Source organism: Rhinopithecus roxellana, chromosome 11 (genome assembly GCF_007565055.1).
Source record: "Rhinopithecus roxellana isolate Shanxi Qingling chromosome 11, ASM756505v1, whole genome shotgun sequence".
NCBI lineage: Eukaryota > Metazoa > Chordata > Mammalia > Primates > Cercopithecidae > Rhinopithecus > Rhinopithecus roxellana.
This window is the reverse complement of record NC_044559.1, coordinates 74,744,925-74,758,326: the sequence shown is the minus strand read 5'-3', so window position 1 is coordinate 74,758,326 and position 13,402 is coordinate 74,744,925. Positions and strand designations below refer to the sequence as shown.

The 13,402-nt window shown below is 39.6% G+C and overlaps 1 protein-coding gene across 4 annotated transcripts in view; it reads right to left on the bottom strand.

The window, feature by feature from the left end:
- Nucleotides 1-13,402, bottom strand: part of HPSE2 (heparanase 2 (inactive)) — a 790,590-nt gene that overhangs the window by 180,387 nt on the left and 596,801 nt on the right. The window lies entirely within an intron of this gene.

The window sequence follows — 13,402 nt, the reverse complement described above, 5'->3', positions numbered from 1 at the left end:
TCTTAGCTTAAATGAAACATTAAGTTATGTTGACACTATGTTGTAAATATTTGACCAAAACAGGCCCATCCAGCTTTGTGGAGATATCCTTTGTGAGACTCTTTGCTGAAGACTAAGCTAAGGCTGACACAGGGTTAGGTGACCTTCGTTACCTCAGACCTTCCCTTACCCCCATCTTGACAAAGTTCTGAATTCCATCAATTTCTAAATGCTTGTGATTCCTGGGTGCCTTTGCAATCCACTAAGTTATCCTTGGTTGCTGGCTAATGATAAATTATTTCATTTTTAAGAAGCAGCCACCCATCACTACATATTATAGAACTATGTGAAAATTATTTTCAGTGTCAACTCGCTATACCAACATGTGATGTATTGGAATGGCTAATTTTTAAATGTTTGTTTTATTGTAAGGCAGGTGCTTTCGTTGAGGTAAGGGTGGTGATCTACCCACTCAGCCTTCCTTTTGGCCTCACTTACCACTTCACGACATTTCCACAGAATCCAGTGCTTAAACCATTGGAATGTTGGAGCAAATTTGGGTTTTAGCCAGAAATATCTGAGTTCAAATTCCAGATCTGGTATTTACTAACTATGCGATCTTGGGCAAGTTACGTAGTCTCTACGGGCCTCAGTTTTTTTATTCTTAAATGGGGGATAATATATCTTCTCCTCAGGCTTAATTGAGAATTAATGAGATAACAAACGTAAAGTTCCTGGCATACAGTAGGGACTGAACAACTTTTAGTTCTTTCTAATTGTCAGCTCACAAAGATGGGATTATAAACAATAGGAGACTGATTAAGTTATGTGTAAATATAGAATACTATGATAGTGGAATTTCTGAGTCAGGGGATACATGTAATTGAAAATTTTTGATGGTTACTTATATCAGGAAATAAAATAATAACATGTCCTTTGCCTCATCCCTTGTATAGATGCCAGACTCAGATCCAATAAACATTTATTATGTGCAACACACAGTGCTGGACATATCCATGTCCATTACCCTATCTCATAACCTGCTCATAGTAGTACTTCTTAATTAGCACCTCTGATTTTTGAAAAAAGATCAGATACATGGTATACTACATGGAAGCCAGGCATATTGAGACAGAGTAGTGTTAAAATTAAAAATAATTTAAGCAATGTTAATCTAACACACATTTGAGGAACATGAATACTTGATACTATATTATATGGTGACCAGGAATATAACAAGTAATGCATTATAATTATTCTTTTATTATTTAATCAAATATATTATAGTTTCCTCTTTTCTCAGTTTCCCAGTAACTACATTAAACATCAATATTTATAATTTTTGTTAGCAACACACATAGTTTAATACTTATTGAGATAAAAATTCCAGAGGTAATTTTTCAGTATGTAGGATTTCCTGTGAAGAACCTCTCTAGCCTACCCCAATCCGTGGCCCATGGTTGAGGGTTCCTTCACTCCTTTCCTCCTTCGTTTTCTCAAGTACCCAGAACCCGGAGTTACAAAACCTTGGTTCAGTCCCTTCTTTAAAGTGGGTTTCAAAAAATCCAAATCTATAGTATTTTCACAGGGTTGGTGTACTGATCACATAAGGAAAAATGCTGGGCATGGGAGCTGGCATATAAAACCTATTAAATAACCAGATCTACCCTGTTCAGATTACTTAACAGCCCAAGGCAGCAGAAACTTACACTGAAAGGCCATGGATGGGATGCGCAGGGGGAGCATCCCTCTGGAGGAGAGCATGCTACCCGCTGTAGAACTTGGAGTGAGGAAAGTGTAGAGCAGCAAGAACAGACTCTGGATTCCCAGCAGGGGTGAGGCAGAGGCATGGATGGAGATGGCTGTGATATGTTGTAAAAATGTGGAGTTTGAAAAGACTTAGTGGTCAGCTGGCCTAAAGCATGTAAGCTTGATACAATATCCCTTAGAAGTGATTTTCTGGTTCTGCTTGAACATATCCAGGGACAGGAATTCACTGTCATACTCTACTAGGACTGTTTCACTGCATCACAGCTCTAATTGATGAAAAGCTCTTCTGACATGGCGCTGAAATCTGATCCCTGTTACCTCCTCTCAATGGCTAACATTCTATCTTCTTGAACCCAGAAATAGTCCAATTGCTCCTTCATGTGATACATGGGAGATGAAATCCACTAACCTTGGCTTAAGCTTTTTAGCCTATTCTTGTCCCCAGTTTTAACCTTACAAGCTGGATCCAATCATTCTCAAGTGGTCTTGGGCTATTCCTATAGGCTGTGAATTGGATTGGAGCAGGAGGAGATACAGGCATGGAAACCAATAAACAAAGTTATCTTATCTCAATAGTGCTGGCAAGAAATGATCTGGGTCTAAATAAGGGAGAGAACAAGAAAAGTGACAGCGAGCAGCCATGAAGGAAGAACAAATAAAGCTTCTGTAGAGGGTAAAAGAGAGGAAGGGAGTCACTGATGACCATGAACATATAAGAGAGATTGCCTTGGAGAACACTGTTGCCAAAGAAATGTAGGTTAGTCATATGGGAATACAATTTGTTAAGAGAGATGAAAGATACTGTCTGACATATCAAAAGTGTACAGAATATCAAGAAAAAACTACATACCAGGTAGCTCGAGATACGAGAAAGAGGTACAGAGAAGTTGAGACAAGAAATGTTGACGTGGGGGTCTTTTTCAGGTTGTAAGTAATGGACAAAGCCATGGCTGCAGATGAGCTCTTCAAGAGAATAAGGGAAATTAAAAGAGATGTCAGAGACCCTTTAAAATGCTTCTAAAATATGGCCCTGGGCATTGCCTCTACCTTTGACCCAGCTAAGGACCCTTCCTCCTCTAGCCTGATGATCACAGCATCTTTTTAATAACTTCAGTCTGAGTCCAATTCACATTTGAATGTCAAAGGAATCCTCACATTATACTGAGAAGTTTCAGCAACGTTCATCTGCAACCTTAAACCCACATTTATATTGTACTATGGAAATATGAACTTTGGTCACCCAGAATTCAGCATCGCTTTTAAGAGAGGGGATCATTTAACCATAGGGTATGGCCGGGGGCGGTGGCTCAAGCCTGTAATCCCAGCACTTTGGGAGGCCAAGGCGGGCAGATCATGAGGTCAGGAGCTCGAGATCATCCTGGCTAACACCGTGAAACCCCGTCTCTACTAAAAATACAAAACATTAGCCAGGCATGGTGGCTGGCGCCTGTAGTCGCAGCTACTCAGGAGGCTGAGGCAGGAGAATGGCATGAACCTGGGAGGCGAAGCTTGCAGTGAGCTGAGATCGCGCCACTGCACTCCAGCCTGGGCGACAAAGCAAGACTCTGTCTCAAAACAAAACAAAAACAAACAAACAAACAAAACCCATAGGGTATGAATTAACAATACCTAAACCTTTTTCTTTGATATTCTTGGACAACTAACTTACTGCCCTTACCCATTGTAAATGTGAAGCTTCTAAGAAAACATTCAGCATCAGCAATCTGTGGCTATTTGAAAGCTTCTTCCCAGTTACAGAGCTTTGGTTCTCTGATGGTAGTTGCATGTGGTGATAGGTCCAATCTAAATATATCATTTGTATCTGGGCATGAAGGAGGTGGAGTAGTCTGTGGTGACCATTTTGTAAGAATAAATTGCTAAAAATGGTGATAACGGTGATTTCTTTTTTTCTTTTCTTCTCTCTCTCTTTTTTTTTAAACCTAGCAGAATGGTCTAGAATCACCTAGACTGACACTTTTAGTTAAATCATAGTCATCCTTCAAGCTCCCTTGACATTCAGCATCACTTAAGATCATACCACAAGTGGCCGAGCTGTTCCACTAAAAACCAAAGCCAAAAAAGGCTGTGCAGAAATAACCTTTCTGAGAACCAGCACAAAGGCAATGAAGTGGAAACTTTCGTATTAATCCATGGTCAAAAGGTCTGTCTCGCCCAATGCCAGCAATTTATTCCTGCCTCTAGATTGGCAGCTCACATCAAGCATGTATCCAGGGAAGTGGCAAAGAGAGCAGACTATACAAAGTAAAAGGAACCACTTATCTATGCATTCACCAACTCTCCTGTCCCCCTTAATTTTACATTTTAGTTCCAGCACAATACTCTTCATCTTATTTTATTTAGTGTTGTCCTTTATTTTTATTATAAAAGAACTAAATGCTCATTGTAGATGAATTAGAGAATGAACATGAACAAAATAGAAATAGGAAAATGGAAAATCACCTACAGTATAAGCACAACACCTAGAGAGGCTCATTGCAACATTTTGCTGCATACTCTTCCAGTTTTTCATAGTGAATAAACATAAAATTTCCCATAATTAGTTTTTCAATAAACCTGTATTCCAGATCCTATTCAACTAGCATTTAAACTTAAAATTGCTCCAAATGAGACATCCAAGCCCATCTCATGGGGATACTGTCAGAATGATTAGAGACTCCCAGTCAAAGCATCTTACTCTTATTTTAATTTCATTCTGGCCATTCAGAGGCCCTCTGCCAGGGGCAGAGCTCACCTCCTTCCTGTCTCTGTCAGCCAAGTTTTAACCCCATTCCCATCCCACTGACCCCCTTCCTCAGGCCACTAGATTCAGTCTTCAGGATTGTACTATAATTAGCCACTTATGCCCATTAGGCTCTTAAAATATTTAATGAGGAGAGTTTGTTGGCTCCAGGGGCAGCTGGTTTTGTTTACCTGGCCCTTTACTTTAAAAGGAAAAACCTTTGCCCTTTATTATCTGACCCCTTCTTTTATTTCAGGTAATTGCGTTAGTGCGGGCTTCCCAATGCTCAGGAATTTCCGGACTTATTTTGCTCCCCGCTGGTTTCAAGGAGGAGGGCAGTCTGCTCAGAATTCTAACACCCAGCCTGCTGACTGGGCAGGTAATTCCAGAAAATCGGGGCCTTCCCTACTGAAGGGGGAGGAGCTTGGATAATCATTAGAAAAACCCTGTTGACCTATAAAACCTATTCTGCCACCTCGAAGCAAATACTGGAGAAAGGCTGCTTTGAGTATTTAGGCTTTATAAATTGCACTTGCCCCTCCTCCACAGGCCCTCAGCCTGGGCCCCTGCTGAGCACTTGGCATCAAGCTTTTCTTCTGAGGCTACATTAGTTTTCATCTTCTTTGCAATGGGTCAGCCTTCCTATCTGTGTTTCAGAGCTGCTTTGGGCAGGAAAGCTTAGATGAAATGAACGCTGTTACAAGGAAAGGTTCTACAGAATACAGATGTTTCTTTGGCTTTCTTAAACCAGTTCAAATAATTCCATACGGGAATCATCTAACCTACTAAAGGGACATAGTTCAGTAAGAAAGAGTTTGTACTCTGGAAAAATGGTATAGAAAAATAGTACAGGTAAAGGTCAGAGTTGTGAGCAATACTAAAGGCAAATCATGTCTTTAATGAAAAAATGAGTGCCTGTAAGATTTGATGAGCCAACCGAAGCTCAAGTGCTATGCCAATGGCTCCATTTTCTTCATCTTCTTGCTCTCCTAACTCTTTGCACACTTTGGGTCCTGCGCCTCAAGCCCAGACCCTTTTCCCCATATATCCAGAGTTGTATGTGGAGAGGCACTGAGTGTGGGCAGAGACTCAAATCATCTTGATCCCAGCCGTGTTAAGGAGAGGTGTACAGGAAGCTGGGAAAGGAAAGGGGTACGGAAATCATACGTAGCTCCAGCCATTGGAGTGGGCTCTGGGGAGGGACCTCTGAAAATGTTCAGAATAGTAGCAGGTGATGGCACCAGAATTGTGGGCAGAAGTGGATCCATGTGCTTTTGGTCTGAAACTTACAGAAGTTGTGGGGCCCTCTTTAAGAAGAGGAAATCAAAAGTACAAAACAAGGCTGGGCACAGTGGCTCATGCCTGTGGTCTCAGCAATTTGGGAGACCAAAGTGGAAGGATTTCCTGAGGCCAAGAATTTGAGACCAGCCTGGGCAACATAGCGAGACCCTCATCTCTACAAAAAATAAAAAAATTAGCTGGGCGTAGTGGCACAGGAGGATCACTTGAGCCACAGAATTCGAGGTTACAGTGAGCTATTATGGCACCAGTACTCCAGCCTGAGTGACAGAACGAGACTCTCTTAAAAAAAGAAAAAAAATTAAAAAGCAGTTTTTAAACTACAAAACACATAATAGGTACAAAAGTAAATATTTATATCGAATGACAAATCACAGCAAACTTCCAGAAACTTAGAGAATCGAGTTCCTTTCTTCTGAGAGCTCTTCAGGCAATTTACCAGAAATGTTTACATAATGCTTCCTCATACCAATCTGCCCCCATCCCCTTACTACCTAGAACATCCTACAACTCTCAGCACTCATAGGAATCCATGCAAGAGAGGGGTCTGAAGCTTAATTCATTAGCTTCATGGTAAATTTAAATTGTGAGGCATCAATAACAGGAATGATAGGGTCTAAGTTGCCAGAACCCAACCATCTATGTGCAGTATTTTAAAAAATTCAGTGTTTGCAGCACTATTCACAATAGCAAAGACTTGGAATCAACCCAAATGTCCATCAGTGACAGACTGGATTAAGAAGATATGGCACATATACACCATGGAATACTATGCAGCCATAAAAAAGGATGAGTTCGTGTCCTTTGTAGGGACATGGATGCAGCTGGAAACCATCATTCTTAGCAAACTATCGCAAGAACAGAAAACCAAACACCACATGTTCTCACTCATAGGTGGGAATTGAACAATGAGATCACTTGGACACAGGAAGGGGACCATCACACACTGGGGCCTATTGTAGGGAGGGGGAGGGGGTGGGAGAGGGATAGCATTAGGAGATATACCTAATGTAAATGATGAGTTAATGGGTGCAGCACACCAACATAGCACATGTATACATATATAACAAACCTGCACGTTGTGCACATGTACCCTAGAACTTAAAGTATAATAAAAAAAAAAAATTCAGTGTTTGTAAATTGGGGGTTGCTTATACTGTTACCATATCTTTTCCCTGGCCTCTTTTCATGTAATTGTCATTGTTTGTGGCAGGATAGCACAACTCAACTATAATTAAGTTAGTATATTACTAACTAGGAGAAAATAGAAAGGAGAAAGAAGAAGGGAGGAGTCTTACATATATTAAGTTCCTTCTTATTTGCTATTTTACATATAGTGTCATTTAATCTTCATGAACACTCTCTATTTTGCAGATTAGAAACTACAGCTCACATGGTATTAGTAAGTAGGAAACCAGAGATCATATAGGCACTAAGTAACAGATATCAAAAACTTTTCCTTCTGTACTTTGATCTGCCAAGTATCCCAACAATACAGCACCATGCTTACTTCATTGGTCCTGTAGTCAAGTAAAATTGTTTTTCAACTGCCTTTAGTCTTGCCTACTTCAACCAAATTTAAACAATATTGAACTAAATGCAAATTTCTCAAGAAAACAAAACAATTACAACAAAACCAACCCCAAACAATAACAAAAGCAAAAACCGGGGTAGATAAGTAAAAGCATGGAGGTGGTAAAACTACTCTTTTCTTTGTGAAAAAGTTTTTCAAAGTGTTTTAGTAATTGTTATATAAAGAAAAGGGGGCTCCATGGTCAAACAAGTTTAGGAAATGCTGGGTTAAAACCAAATTAAGTAGTACTTCCTGTTTCAGCCATGATAGAATTGAACAGCAACCAATTCAGGCTGCAATTCTTGAGAGACGGTAGGGCACATGAGGTGAACTTCAGATCCCATTCACCTGAGCTTGCTCCTTGGGACAGGGTAAAGATAGTTTACTGATTACCAAAAATTTGAGCTTCCCTTCCACAGTGCTGAGCTATTGCCAAGAAGCAGCTGCCCAGCCAGAACCTACATTTTTGCCCCTCTTACATGGTAGAGGCAGGGGAATGCCAAAGCAATGTGAGCAGAAATAATGTGTCACTTCAGGCTAAAGTAGATGTAGGTGTTTTTCACTTTTGAGCAGAAATTAAGAAGCCATGTCTTCTTTGTAGTGTCTGTCCCCATTGCCAGCTGAATGGAAGAGTCTCTGAGGAAAAGCCACAAAATGGTAACTACCTGGGTCCTGGAATGGCCACATGTGAGGCCATCCCCGAGGCACATCAGCAGTGGACTGTCACGTTAGTGAGAAACAAACTTCTACTGCCAGTCCACTGAGATGTGGGGATTTCATTGTTAAAACAATTTGTGTTATATTAACTAATATATGGGTATTCATTACAACAAAACACCTTTATACCAATCAATCTGTTCAGCCAACAGTTCATAATAAAAGAGTTTTTCCTTTGAGAAGAAATTGTCCTTGTATGAAAATTAAAAAGATTATCCTGGAGAACTTACTTACAATTCTAGTTTGAATGGACTGAGTGTCTATCAGTGATTGGCTGAATAATAACTTTCATTCTAATCCCATGCAAGAACAGTTGATGAGGGGAGATATTATTCTTATTTTTCTATATTTAGACATACTGAGCCTGGTGTTAAAAACACAGTGACCAAGGTGATTACTAATGACCAAAAAGGACATGGAATCTAGAATGTTGGAAGGGAGGCCAGTTAATAAAGATCACATATCAGTAGGCGGCAGCCTTCTGACTACATAGAATATTCTCCATTAGGCTTCTAGATACCTTAGTTTTCACTCAGGGACAGCCAATAGTTTGAGGTAGATTTATTGAGACATTCTCATTATTTTGTATCTCACTGACAACATGAAATCACATGTCCTAACTTGCATGCATCACAAAAGCTAGAGGTTCAACTCTAGCCTGCATGATGTTTCTTATGTCCAGACAACCCAACATACACATCAAACTGCTTTTCTACCTACACTCACCAACACCCTGTATATTTTAGTTCCTGTACCTAACTTTTACAACCGGCAAACTCAATGTCATAGAGCTATACCTTCTTAAAGGATGCTCACTGTGAAGAATATTGCACTGAAAGGATATCTTACCTCACCATGATTCTTTTCATGACAATTTCCACTTCTTTTTTTTTTTTTTTTTTTGAGACGGAGTCTCGCTGTGTCGCCCAGGCTGGAGTGCAGTGGCCGGATCTCAGCTCACTGCAAGCTCCGCCCCCCGGGTTTACGCCATTCTCCTGCCTCAGCCTCTCAAGTAGCTGGGACTACAGGCGCCCGCCACCTCGCCCGGCTAGTTTTTTGTATTTTTTAGTAGAGACGGGGTTTCACCGTATTAGCCAGGATGGTCTCGATCTCCTGACCTCGTGATCCGCCCGTCTCGGCCTCCCAAAGTGCTGGGATTACAGGCTTGAGCCACCGCGCCCGGCCAATTTCCACTTCTTTGTTTAAAAAGAAAAGCTAGTTCTCACCATATAAAGCCTTTAAAGGGATTATTTACTATGAAGATATATTCATGTGCATACAAACCTGTGTGTAGATATGTGTTAAAAGAAACAGAAAGAGATTGAGAGGGAGAGACAGTCAGTTCTGTATGATGCAAATCACATCAGGACCAGGAAATAAAATTTAAGTTCCTTGAACTAGTGCTCAGAATATATAATATTTGAAACTGATAGATGACTCAGTTAAATTTATTCAGCTAATAGGAATTCTAATGTCATAATTATAAGGTAAAATTTCACATGTCTCTCCATAACAGAATGCTTCTTTACCATCCTTTCTTTCAAAAGATTTCAAGGAATTTTAAGAAATGGTGCTCTAAAACATCCTATTTTTTTCCATCCAATCTCCTACAAATTCACTTTGGTTATCTAACCAAAAAGTGTCTGAGAATTAGAGAAATATCAGCATATTCTTCTCTGTGACTGAGGAAAGTTTGCTTTGAACACAAAGAGAAAGCAAGCTGACTGCTATCATTTTGAAGTTATGTTAAGTAGGAGGGTAGATCTCCTTTAAAAAACTAGTTCCTTTTTTTTTTTTTTTGAGACGGAGTCTCGCTCTGCCGCCCAGGCTGGGGTGCTGCCGCCGGATCTCAGCTCACTGCAAGCTCCGCAAGCTCCGCCTCCAGGGTTTTACGCCATTCTCCTGCCTCAGCCTCCCGAGTAGCTGGGACTACAGGCGCCCGCCACCTCGCCCGGCTAATTTTTTGTATTTATTTTTTAGTAGAGACGGGGTTTCACCGTGTTAGCCAGGATGGTCTCCATCTCCTGACCTCGTGATCCGCCCGTCTCGGCCTCCCAAAGTGCTGGGATTACAGGCTTGAGCCACGGCGCCCGGCCTTTTTTTTTTTTTCTTGAGCTGGAGTCTCGCTCTGTCACCCAGGCTGGAGTGCAGTGGTGTGATTTTGGCTCACTGCAACCTCCGCCTACCAGGTTCAAGCAGTTCTCTGCCTCAGCCTCCCAAGTAGCTGGGATTACAGGCACCCGCAACCACTCCTGGCTAATTTTTGTATTTTTAGTAGAGACAGGTTTCACCATGTTGGTCAGGCTGTTCTCAAACTCCTGACCTCAGGTGATCCACCTGCCTCGGCTTCCCAAAGTGCTGGGATTACACATGTGAGCCACCACGTCCGGCCAGAAATAGTTCCATTTTTAAAAGTTAATTAACGACAGAAATAAAAAGAATTGCTCCATGAAAGAAACAATGATAGTTAACTTTCTAAATTAAGATCAAAAAGGGTAAAATTTCATTTAATATATTGTCATCACATATTTTAGACAATTAAAGTAGAAGCAAGTATATACATAGAATGAAAGGAAAATAGGGAATAGGAAGGTAAGAGTCAGGTGAGGAAGGAAACACCAACATAGTGCATTGGGGATCTTTTGGTTCCCCCAAGCCAACTCACCTTCTCTGCCTCTGTTCTTTACATCTGTGTATCCTACTAAGCCTCATCATTCAGCAACCAGTCCCACATACACCCTTTCAGCCATCTGCTTTTTCATCACCAAGTCCATAAAGTGACCTCCCATGATTCACTAGCTTTATACCACCACCTGTCCAATCCTACCTCGGTTAGTGAAACACAACAGAGCAGTTTTTACCCCCTGCCCATTCCCAATCTCCCACTATCTAGCACCTACTCCAAATCCCCTGAGTTCTGTCACTTGAGTGGCAAACCAAGCCTCAATCTCCACTTTCATTCTCCAGGCAGTGCAACCCTTCTTGGCAAAACTACAAGGTCTACATGACTGATCTTTGGAGACCTTCGTCTGTTCAGCCTTCTCCACACAAAGCCTAGGCTTAATTAAATGGTATCTTGGCTAAAATGTGACCTGGACTCTCTCTCTCTCTCTTACCCAGTGGTTCTTAATCCTGACTGAATTTGCATTAACTAAGATAATAATTATTCAAACAAAATTTTTACTTACTGGATAGCAATCTGGACAAGGAGCTAGGAGACTCAGGTTTTCCAATCATTGGTCTTGTCACCTTAAGCAAGTCACTTAGATTCTTTTGTCTTCTTTCATCTACCTAGGTTTTTAAGCGTAGATCAAGGATGGCTAATAACTAATTGTATTCTATCAGTTTTTGCCTCACATATTTTGACACACTGTTGTTAGGTGCATACATGTTTAGGATAATTCTTGGAGAATTAATCTATACATCATTATGTAATGGTGCTCTTTATCCCTGATAATTGTCCTTGTTCTGAGGTCTGCTTTGTCTGAAACAGAGCTGCTTCAGCCATCCTTGGATTTGTGTGTGCATGGTGTACTTCTCTCTTTACTTTTAACCTATCTGAGTCTTTATGTTTAAATTGGGTTTATTGTAGACAACATACGGTTAAGTTTGTTTTTATATCCTTCCTGACAATCTTTGTCTTTTAATTGGTATATTTAGACTATTCACATTTAGAATGATGATTAATATAGTTGGGATTAATATCTATTATGCTGTAAGTGTTTTCTATTCCTTGTATCTGTTCTTTTTTTAATCTCTTCTGTTTCTGTTTTCTCTGGTTTTAATTGAGCATTTTATATAATTACATTTTATCTCCTCTCTTAGCATACTATTATACTTCTTTCTAAAAAGTTTTATGTGGTTGCCCTAGAGTTTCCAATATACATTTTTAATGAATCTAAGTGTGTCTTCAAATAACCCTGTACTGCTTCATATGCAGTACAGGTAATAATAGAGTATCCTAAATTTATCCCACCCTTCATTTCTATCATTCATTTCCCTTATATATATGTTATAATAACCCAGTACATTGTGGCTATTATTATGTTAAACATTTATCTTTTAGACAAACTAAAATAAGGAAAATAAAATTTTTATTTTACCTTCATTTATTCCTTCCCTGACACTCTTCCTTTCTTTATGTAGACTTGCAATTCTTACCTATATCACATTCCTTCTACCTGAAAAGCTTCTATCAATCTCTGATACAGGGAAAGTCTGCTGGTGATAAATTCCCTCAGTTTTTGTTTGAGAAAGTCTTTATTTCTCCTTCACTTTTCATGGATAATTTTGCTGGATACAGAACTCTAGGTTGGTGAGATTTTTTCTTTCAACATTTTAATGATTTCACTCCACTATTTTCATGCTTGCATTGTTTCTTATGATACTTCAGATCCTTGTTCATAATTGCTTCATATGAATGCACTTCATTGCCTTGTTCCTCTTTAGGTAAGGTATTGTTTTCCTATTGTTTTTCAAGATTTTCTCTTTTATCTTTGGTTCTCAGCAGTTTGAATAGAATATGTCTGGCTGTAGTTTTCCTAGAATTTATCCTGCTTGGTGTTCCCTGAGCTTCCTGGATCTGCGGTCTTATACCTGTCATTAATTCCAGAAAGTTCTTTGCCATTATTGCTTCAACACTTGAATTACTTAAAGCCATTATTATTTCATTATTCTTCTGCTCTGTTTTCTCCTTCTTCTCCTTCTGCTATTCTAATTATGTGTATGTTACACATTTTGAAATTGTTCCACATTTCTTGGCTATTCTGTTGTTTTCATTCTTTTACCTTTCTGAATTTCAGTTTGAGCACTTTCTATTGACTTATCCTCAAGCTCACCAATTCTTTCATCAGCTATATCCAGTCTACTGATGAGCCTACTAAAGGCATTCTTCATTTTTGTGACAATGTTTTTTATTTCTATCATTTCCTTTTGATTCCTTTGTAGAGTTTCTATCTCTCTACTTGTATTAACCATCTATTTTTGCATGTTGTCTACTTCCATTAGAGCACTTAATGTATTAATCATAAATTCTCCATCTAATAATTCTAATAACTATGTCATATATAAGACTGGTTCTGATACTTTGTTCAGACTGTGTTTTTTCATGCTTTTGGCTTACTTTGTAATTTTTTGTTGTTGAAAACTGACATGCTGAATTAGGTAATAGGAATTGAGGAAAAAGACTTTTGGCGTGAAGTTTTGGGCGAGGAGTTAGATTGTGTTTGCTATATCTGTAGATGCCAGAGGCTTCAAATTCCTCTAGTATCCTTGTTTATGCCTCTTTTCTTGACTTTAGGCTTTCCTAATTACTCCTCTTCAGA